This window comes from Lycorma delicatula, chromosome 7, assembly GCF_047948215.1.
Source record: "Lycorma delicatula isolate Av1 chromosome 7, ASM4794821v1, whole genome shotgun sequence".
NCBI lineage: Eukaryota > Metazoa > Arthropoda > Insecta > Hemiptera > Fulgoridae > Lycorma > Lycorma delicatula.
The window spans coordinates 83,289,223-83,300,282 of record NC_134461.1 but is presented as its reverse complement, the minus strand read 5'-3'; the positions used below and the strand labels follow the sequence as shown (position 1 = coordinate 83,300,282).

Genomic DNA, 11,060 nt, shown 5'->3' with positions numbered 1-11,060 from the left:
GAGTGTGATTCAAACAAAAAATATATACTGTACATCATTTCAAATATACAGAGTGATTCAGGAGGAAAGGGGGAAATAATTTGAGAACTGATTCTAGAGCATGAAATAAGACAAAAAACTCATACAAAAATATGTCCGAAAACGGTTTTTTATCAAGTTACTGCTAGCGAAAAATTTCGCCCCGATTTCAGTTTCCCCGATGAAATAAGGTCGTACTGAAATTTTTAAGGCGTTATATAAGGAATAAACTTGATAATTTCTTATATTTTTGACCTGAAAAAGCGAATAAAACAGGTCTCAGAACTATAATCTCTTTTAGTTTTCACGATATCTAATCTAAAACTGAAAAACTCGGTGACGAAACATATGTATTTATTATATATTATTTGAAATAGAATAACATTGTTAAATAAGAAATAAATGAGAAAATTTTGTTATTAAATCTTGTAGAAATTTTTATTCTGAGAAAACTGATGTAATTAAAATCAATGAAAAACAAAAAAATTAACTTTTATTATTAAAAACAAAACTAAGAGAAAAAATGTATGAATTTGTACAAGAATTTAAAATAGCTGGTTTTAGTACAATAAATTTAGACCCTTGAAAAATTAAAATATTTTTAATTTTCTTAAAAAAAGATACTAAATGTGGTTTGTACTGTATTAATTTACAATAAATGCTCGAAAATTCCACCATTGACATCGATAGAACTTTTTAACTCGTTTCTTTATATTTTCTGTCGCCAACGTAATGATATCTTCGCGATGAGGGCAGCAGCATTGAGAATGCACACGATCAGTAATCACGTGTCTACTTTTTACCTGACTACGTCCATAGTAGGAGTGGTAATGTATTTACTGATGTATGTTTGTTCCCGTCTGTAGCTTCACGAATCCAACCAACGTTTAGGTAGTAACAGGTCTTTGGTCTGGAAGTAACACAGGCTATCTTAAATTCTCTTATCTCGAAGGGGGCATTACACAGGTGGACAAAATTGAAAGATTACGCTATTTTCAAATTTTAATGGTGGTACAGCATAAAACGATAAAAAAGAAATTCTTTTAGTTTCTTGTGATTTTTTCGAAAAATTCATCATATCTAAATATAAGCGAGAGTATGCTCGCAAAAAAAGCAGGAAAGTAGTGCGGCTAGCGCCCGCCTGCGCGCTGTATGTTGCCAGTATACGTTGCATTGTATTGCTGTTAAAAATGAAATATGACAGGTCAGATCCTGTGCGCGACATCTCTACATATTATCATTATATGACAAATTTGAACCTGTGCGATATCCCTACCTCTCGTTAAATATTGAAGTTAATTAAAATAATGTACCTTGTAATTCCGTGCTCCAATCACAATTTTTATCTCGTTCTTCCTGTACTGAAGTTTTGAGATTATTCAAACTGTCTTTATTAATACTGCAATTTTTCATTCTGCAGTTACTGTATTGAATCATTAACTGTAATTCAAATCTGTTTGTTCCCTCCGTTCTGTAGTTTCACAGATCCGACCAATTACCACCAAATTTTGGGTAGTAACAAGTTTTTGGTCTGGAAGTAACATAGGCTATCTTAAATTGTCTTCTCTAGAAGGGGCACTAGGGGCAAAATTTAAATTATTATGCTATTTACAAATTTTAATGATGGTATTCCATAAAACAACAAAACTGTGAAGTACTTTTTGATTCTTGTGAATTTTTCAAAAAATTTATCATTCTCCAGATACAGGCGAAAAATGTGCTCAGCAAAAGGAAGCACTAATGCATCATGGCTTTGCATATACATCCATTACATGCATGTATATTATCATTCAATTCTCTACTTAAATAGCACAACCTTTTTTTCTAAAACAAAATAAAAATTATACTATTATCATATCTAGATGACTAGTATATTAAATGGTAAAGTAAGGGAAAAAATAAAAAAGTGCTAAATAAAGTAATAATTAAAAAACAAAATATCTGACAACTAATTGTGCACATCTACCTAGAATAATTATGAAAAGTGAACAAAAAACATTTAAATGAGCTTTCCTTTCTTTTCTTACAGGCACTTTTTCAAAATACACCTCTTTTTCTGTTTAGCTTCTGGGACCACTATATGGTATTACTTCAGAAGATGAATTAGGATGATATGTATGAATGTAAATGAAGTGTAGTCTTATACAGTCTCAGGTCGACCATTCCTGAGATGTGTGGTTAATTGAAACCCAACCACTAAATAAATCCGGTGTCCACGATCTAGTGTTCAAATCTGTATAAAAGTAACTGCTTTTACTAGGATTTGAACCTTAGAACTCTTGACTTTGGAATCAGCTGATTTGCGGTGACAAGTTCACCACTAGACCAACCCGATGGGTTTATATTATGTATGTTTTAGTGAGATTTGTCAGCTGAAGCACAAAGTTTAATGAATTGAATTAATGAACTATAAACTGTGAGTCTCAATTACTATGTGAGCTGGGTTTGAAGATCTTTACAAACAGACAATGTAACAAGTGGATAATTACAGTTGGTATTAGAAAAAAAATATATATATATATATGTATAGTAAAGATTTTATAATCTTCAAAAAAAATTAACGCAAAATTTTTATTTAATTTGGGGCAGAATGGTAGAACTCTGCCTTTCATTCAGAGGTTCTGATTTGAATCCTGGTCAGGCATGGTATTTTTTGCATGCTATAAAAAATTCATTTCATTATCATCTATCAGTAGTTGTTACAAGGTTATAGCCAAAATAAAATGAAATGAAGAGAAGTTAATTGCTTTTGAGCTTTCTCTCTTTCAAGTCAATTATAGACATTCAACATATCTATTTACTGTTCTGAAGGAACAATTGTAAATATTTAATTGTGCCAAAAACATTTAACCATCTAAAGTATTAACGCGATCATTAACATGCTTTTACATTTGCCTTTGCTTTGATAAACATAACATAATTTATAAATACACATAAAGCATTAGAAATATATTTAAAAATATGTTTCAAATGATACCATAGTTGGAATGGGTATGATTCATTTTTTATGACACTCACCAACTGATAGCAGTAAGTTGTAGACTATCTTTTTTTCATCTTTTATGATCGCATAGAATCACTTAAGTTGTCCATTATCCAAATTTCTTCGAAGGGATGATTCGGACCTCGTGATCCTCCCAGTATTTTTTCATACATTTTTTAATGTCAAAAAATGAATGAAATAATATCTTTCCAATATCCATGCCCTTCCATGTGAAGAAAGTATTCCTGTTGTGAGTTTCTTTCTTGTAAGTGTGAAGTGAGTGTATTTGTCCTTAACTTTTTTGTTTAATTTTATCTTGTCTGTAGTATCCTCTGGTGTAAGAACAATTTCCTTCAGATCCTTTCTTACTTTTTTTATCTATCTGCATCCTCTCTTGGTGTTTTTTGAGTCGAGGTTATACTGTACCTCCTGTTTCAGAACAACAGTCTTAAATCTTTCATCCTCATAATGTGACCAAAGAATCCTAGCCTCCTCTTACACATGGTATCAGTGATGGATTCTAACTCTTTGTACATAATTTTGTTGGGCATGATCCACCACGGCCCGTCTTTCTGGTAATTTTTGTGATGCAGGTTCTTCCAATTCTTCTTTCTATTTTCTGGAATCTGTTGGTTTTTGATTGTTCTGGTGGAAGAGTGTTTCTACTGCATATGTGGCTTCTTGTTTTATAACTGTGTTGTAGTATCTTATTTTTGCGTTTATGGATAGACATTTTTTACTGTAGGTGTACCAGGTTAATTGTTATAATAATCTTATAAGCTAGTTTGTTTGTTGTTTGGAATGAGGTTTTTTTCATTTAGGTAGTTTGTTATTATTCCTCTGAGGTATTTAAATTGGGTTACTATTTAGACATTATTACCATTTATGTTTACGTCTTTTACTTGTGTTGGTTTTTAGGCCATAATTTCTCTTTTTAGATTACATTTTGAAGCCGATTTTATTTGCAATGTTTTGAAGTTCTATCTTTGTATAAAATTCAAAACAGTTCTTAGCGCCAAAGCAACTTATAACCTGTTTTCACACCTTGCTGTAGTAAGATAAAATTTACTTTATGAATTATATTCAGTATATATATTTATATTTACTGACCTCTTGGTTTACTGTTCTACATAAATATGTATAGACAGAAACATTTTCATATCTTATTATAACCAATAGAAAGGGAAAGGCTTTTAAAGGTCAGTCTACCAGAGATAAATAATAAAATTGCAAGGTAATAGTAAAACTGCAATCATTATTCTAGGTAATGTGAAAGTAATTACATTTCAATTGTGTTGTACACATCCATACAAAATAGAAATCTTACAAATTTAGAAACATGCTCGATGAAAAAAAAAAGATTAATTATTTACTTGTAAATTAATATTTATTAAAAAATTAATAATAAGTTACTTATTTGAAAGAAATTTCAAATAGATTTTTTGTTTGGGTATTTTTATAATGCATGACTCATTTAATTTTATCTGATGAAGTATATTGTGATGAAAATATGTTTTTACCATTGTATTCAGAAAATCAGTAGTTCTTTTGCAATATTCTTATTCCTAGGTAAATAAGGTCAAAGTGACAATTTGTGATGCTGTTGCAACAAAACGCATTAAATTTTGTTGTAAGTTTACTTGTTACTAGGGAGAACAATATAAGTAACAAACAGTTTTTCATAAATTTTTTTTTTTAGAATAATACTTGTTATCTTTCTTCAACAGAGTGAAAGAGAGGTGTGATAAGGGATCGCTTACATCAAAAAAGTCACTATTGCCAGAAACTAATCATAAGATCTTCCTTCTATTGCTGATGTCAAGTGTCATTCCAATTTCTCTTTCAGCGGGACAGATTTTAGATTTTTAATAGTTCTTTTCACTTTTTCTAAAGCTTTAAAAAAATCAACTTGTTTTTTTTTTTTTTTTTTTAATAATGGATTAAAAATATTTATTTATTGAAATTATTATAAAGTCAGAATCTCATAAAAAAAAGCTATAACAGGTCCTTTTACTCAGAAAATTATTTACTATTGAATGAATCATGTTGGTAGTAATATTAAAACACTAACATCTGGCTGACATCTATCAGCCAGCATGTGTGTGTGTGTGTGTGTGTGTGTGTGTATAAATGATTATTATATTTTTTTTGTGTAGAAAATATAACGGTTTTGAATACAAAGCTTCAGACACTAGTCTTCCCAGTAGTCATTTACAACGTTGAGACTGGAAAACTGATGCATTCGAAATGCGAAATGAAGGCCTATGCCTTCATTTGCGAATGCTTCGCGTTATTACGAGTAAAAAAGAGGAAGAACACGTCAGTTATAAATGAGTTGGAAATACAGAAGAAGATGTCCGCAATATGATTCCAGCGCATTCTCTGCTTTTTCGGCTAAATAGTCCATAGGGCCGATGAAAATTTTGAGAAGCTGGTCAAACAGGAAAAAATCGAGGGCAGCAAGTCAAGCGGAAGACCGCCGAAAAGATGACTGGATCAAACTGAAGAGGCGACTGGAGAAACGTTAGGCGCGCCGATTCGAATGTCGAGGACCGTGAGTTTTGGCGGGAAAATGTCAGCGGGATATGAATCGGGTCACCAGCTCTCAGACATGAAATGAAGAATCACTGATGATTGCATATTTATATGTAATTTTAGATAAACAAGCAAATTTTGAAGTTTCTAGGTTCTATAATGTTCAAGTTATTGGGAAATATATTTGAGATGTGTTAATAGTAAATCATATTTTTATCACTCTTTTAAATCATATTTTTTGTGATGCATTAGAAAGTTTCTTAATATTTACTTCCTTCTTCGAAGTAAAGAAATTATTGTGATAGTAAAAAATCTCTGTTTTCAGATTTAAACAGAAATATCCATTTTGACCATTCCTGAATCCATTTTGACTAGTATCGGCGTGACTTCTGTACGTATGTATGTATCTCGCATAGCTCAAAAACGATTAGCCGTAGGATGTTGAAATTTTGGATTTAGGACTGTTGTAATATTTAGTTGTGCCCCTCCTCTTTTGATTGTAATCGATGGACCAAAAGTATTCAAAAAAGCCCAAAAACCAAAACAATTTGGCTTTAGGACTTTTTCTTAACTGCAGTAATAAGCCCTCTTTGAGAGCTTTTCAACGATATATCATAAGTGGTACTTATTTTCATTGGTTCCAGAGTTATAGCCAAATAAAATTTTAATTAATGAAATATTTGGATCTTACAAGGGGAAGGCACATCGGTTCGAATCAGACTTCATGTCTTTTTTTTTAAATTAAAATATATTGATTTATTAAATTTAAAAGTTATTATTATTAACCTCTGTAACAAAAAATTTACATTAAATAATTCAATAATAACAATAAAAAAAAATATGAAAAAATCAGAAATTATTAGTGAAATAAAATTTGATGTATTTTTCATTTTAATTCAAACATTTTTACAGAGGTTAATAATTATTAATAAATCAATATATTAAAATAAAAATAAAAAGTAAAAAAAAATATATGCATATGAAGTCGGATTCGAACCCGACAGTTCTCTCTGACACCACATAACTACTTGAGCGACGTGAAACAAAATTAATATAATATAAAATGGTGATACGGACATCACAAAAAAACGGAATGCAATGTGGTATCCATTACAATGCAATTGTGTAACTGTCCACTTTATTAAAGAATTGTATCTCACTTTCATTTACTTCAAGTATCTTCACTTTCATTTAATAGGCGTACAAGGAAGTCACGTGGTGCCACATCAATTTTTTTATATTACTAAAATCTTTATTTTTCAGGGGGGAATTTTTATGAAGGCTAGTCCGTTTTTTTAAATAAAGATAAAACAATAAAATTAGAAATTGTTTATTCAGTTATTTAAATTTCGAATGTTTCGAAATTTCGAATGTTTTTAATTTAGCTCCAATATTTTTTTAAAGTACCAATTTAAAAAAAAAATTAAAAGTTATTTTTTTTATTTTACGGTTTTCTTTAAAATGGTTTTATTTAAGTTTTTATTTTTTTGTCATCATTCCTTAGCATTGGATTGTTATTTTGTAATGACTGATATATTACCCTAATGTCATTTTTTAATTCAAAGACTTTTCGTGCGAAAAATTAAGTGGAGCCGGCCTCCGTGGCGCGAGTGGTAGCGTCTCGGCCTTTCAACCGGAGGTCCTGGTTTCGAATCCCGGTCAGGCATGGCGTTTTTCATTCACGCTACAAAGCATTCATCCCATCCTCTGCGGAAAAAAATGCTTAACTGCAACTATATGGAAAAATTAAAGTAAAATATATGAATAAATGTTCTAACATTACAGAGACCCTTAGCTGATGATTGTTAGAAGTTCCTTTATATCGTTTTGCTGTTTTCTTTTCGCAGGTTTCTCGTTATTTTCGTTTCTTGTGAAACATATTAATTTCTTGTAAAATTTAAGGATTTAGAAAAATCCAAAAGAATCCATCTTGTGAAATTTTAGATAAGAATTTAAGGATGGTTTGATCATATTTTAATAAAACCAGTAATAACTTGCATAACTTTCTCGTGGTTAAGTTAAGCAATACTTTACTGAATTTTTTTTTCCATTTTGGGAGCTCCCATACACAAGGGGAATCTTCGGGTTTTAATTTTTAAGAAAATAATCCCTAAGTGGTGATAAAAAATTAAAAAAAGAACATTTTAAAAATTATTTATAATTCAAATATACAGCCATAATTCTAAATAAACAAAGTAGTAACATTTTAGAAAGAGGGTGAAACTTTCTGGTTATTTTTTTCAAAAAATACTAAAGAGTAAGGGCCATCAAACAATTAAGATTTTTACATTTGAAATTCAATTGGTAACTCACGAAATGGATTTAAATGACGTGTGGTCAATCCTGATTGGGGTCTTAACTTTAAGACCATGATTATCCTGTCTGCTAATCGATTATGCCATGTGCGGCGCCAATCTGGGCGGATAGGCTAAAATGCAAAAGCTATCGGCTTTATATTGTTGAGGGCTCAACGCCCTAATGTTGTTAACGGTAGGGGTGACTATCGTACGATTTCACGGGAGGCAATCTTGTTGATTGCGGACGTGAATCCGATAGATCTACTTGCGTCAGAGGTAACAGCGATTGCCAAGAAATTAGGTGAGTTAACCTCTGAACAAATTCGGGAAATTCAACACCATGACAATGCTTTGTCGCAGGCCAGATGGGATGAGGCAGAGGGTGGACGTTATACGCATGGTCTCTTTTCAGATGTTGTTAATTTGCAGGGAGCATCTTGGGTAAACCCGAAGAAGTACGTGACGCAAAATCTTTCTGGACATGGCGCTTTTAGGGAAAGGCTGCAGAGGTTCGGCCTGATGGACTCAGGAATGTGTCCGCAATGCGGACAGCTTGATGACGTTCATCATGTTTTCTATGAATGTTCCAAGTACGAGTTGATGCGTACGGAGATTATTTGTCGGCTTGATATTACCGGGTCGGCGTTAGATCTCCGTGTTAATTAGCGAAACCGGTTCGAATGGGCCATAGTGAAGGATTACTTGGCGAAAGAAAGGATTGCTGAGAGGGTCTAGGGTGCCGCTTGGGCTTTCCCGCTTTCTGTTTCCGTTTTTGTTGTGGTGTTACGTTTTTTTTGTTTTGCATTCATGGTTTATACTTGTTGTTCTCGTATTCTTTGTTATTGCGTGTTGAACTCAACTCTTTACTTTTCGGGTAGATAGTGGATTTTAGTTCCTTATTTTTGTTTTTCGGTCTTGTTAGAGACTTATTTCAGATATGTTTTGTTTACTTTTTTGAGGGTTCTTAATGATAACAGTACACCGTTAGAAATGTCACACATTCGCATAGGTGGCACCCTGACTGAGGCAAGAACAAGGCTGAGAGATGCCTTTTCGAGGTTTTGAAGATGACGTCCGGTAAACTCCATAAGGTCTAAGTATGGAGGGGATGACGTGGTGATCGAAATTACCACGTGGCGGGTATCTTCCCCTACGGGCTCAGGATAGATAGATTTAAATTTTAAATAATATTAATTTTTTTTAGTTAAAAAATATTTTTTGTACCAAAAACACTGGAATAGGATGGGCCCACAATTTTTATAGTGGACTGAAGTATAAAATATAGATGCAAAAAATTCTCATTAACTCCTTTTCTGAAGCAAGATGTAACTAAAAGAAAGAAAAATTATATGTAAAATATTTTTTGGGGAGGAGAGTGAAGAATAAATAAAAATGTTTGGTAATTTGTGATCTTGATAAAAAAATTCAACTTTCGTAAGAAATTTTTTTTGCTAAAGTACCCCAGTAAAGATTTGTAATATTATTTCAGCCAAAAAACACCACCCTATTTTACAATTTTCGCAAAAATTTAATTAATTCCCCCCCCCCCCCCTCGAAGGTAGTTCCCGTCTATCAAGTTTAAAAAAAATCGGTCAACGGGGTCCAGAGTTTTAAGATTAGGACAACACATATACGTACGTACTAGTCGCCGCCAAATAATGGCGATTACTATCCAACGTATCATGCATGATGTTTATGCTACTAAGAGATGACTAATGATGGTTGTGCCAATGTTTCAGAGAATAATAGTATAGCAATGACGTGCGGGCTGAATATCCAAGCTCACCGTTTCATGACGGCTACTGTACGTACAAATATCCGTCCCTGTGACAAAAATTGATTTTTTGTGCTTAGGACCAATGAAATTAATTTTTTTCGCAGATTATTTACAATTGATTTGTTTTTTTTTATCAAAGAAAGTTTTTAATGTTTTCTTAAGGTACAAAACTTAAAAAGCGCAGTCTTTTTAGATTTTCTTTTACCGATTCTAGATACCCTTCTTTTCTGTTACGGCATAGCTGTTGTAGTATATCGCTATATCCGGGAAATAAAAATAAAAATGGGAAATAAAACTGAAAAAATCTTCTGATGAAAGAACCACACAAAAAATTAAAACTTTTCAATTTTTTTTAAAATCATGTATTGAGTGCCAAACTATGAGTAGTTCATTCATTACAAACTAATTACGGGAGAACGTTGATTTATTTTTTATTCGAAAATCTAGATTTTTAAATAAAAATCTTTAATTATTGTATTTTATATATATATATAAGAATAATTAATACTTTATATTTGAAAGAGCATGCGCGACTATTTTCACCAGTTCATACACAAAAGAAGACTTGATTAATAGAATGAGTGAACTTTTCAATGAAAAGTATCTTCTTTTATCAAAATGAAGATAAAATTCATGAAATTTCTAAAATTCATTACTCTGTAGAATTGAGATGCTAATGCTGATACCGTATTTTGATTAGGGTTGTTTAATATGCAAATTTTAACCTTCATAGTCAAAGGAAGAAGTTATAATAAAATGGTGTCAAATTCAAGAATTCGAAGAGTAAAAAGTTAACTAAATTAAGTTTGTTTCTTCTACTATTCACATAATTATGTTTATTTTGTCAAATCCTGTGTTTATTGGTAATATATTAATTATTTAGCACTATATATATTTAATAGGATTTTGTAGCTAGATATTCGTTTTATAGCTAGATTCAGCTACTAGAGAGCGCTAAGAGCAAATGACGTAAATAATTACTTATTTAATTTAAAAAAAATATATTGGTAGTAAAAGAAAATTAATAAATAAATGTTAAATCTTTATTTAATACAAAACGATAAGATGCAAAAAAAATTACCGCCCGAACAGGGACTTGAACCCTGGACCCTTAGGTTAAAAGCCTAATGCTCTACCGACTGAGCTATCCGGGCTCCTTATTAACAAAGCAACAATTTTACTTTTTCAATGAGAACGTCGTTGATTATTATAGTTCTTGGACAGAAGATTGTCAATTGTTTGATGTACATTAAGATTTCTAATTACATCTAATTAAGCCAAACACGTATACAGAAATAACGGTTACTTAATTAACGATCGGTTTATAAATGAACGATTAGTATCTAGGTTTGATGCAATATATTAGTAATATTTTAATAAAGTTGCTTATCACGGGATATAACAATAGCTTGACCAGTTTCTATCTACTTTGACCTTACGTATGACATAA

The 11,060-nt window shown here is 31.5% G+C and overlaps 1 non-coding gene across 1 annotated transcript; it reads right to left on the bottom strand.

The window, feature by feature from the left end:
- Positions 1-10,691: 10,691 nt before the first annotated feature.
- TRNAK-UUU (transfer RNA lysine (anticodon UUU)) lies at positions 10,692-10,764 on the bottom strand. The gene has a single exon. It is a non-coding gene; the product is annotated as a tRNA-Lys (tRNA).
- Between the last annotated feature and the right edge of the window lie 296 nt (positions 10,765-11,060).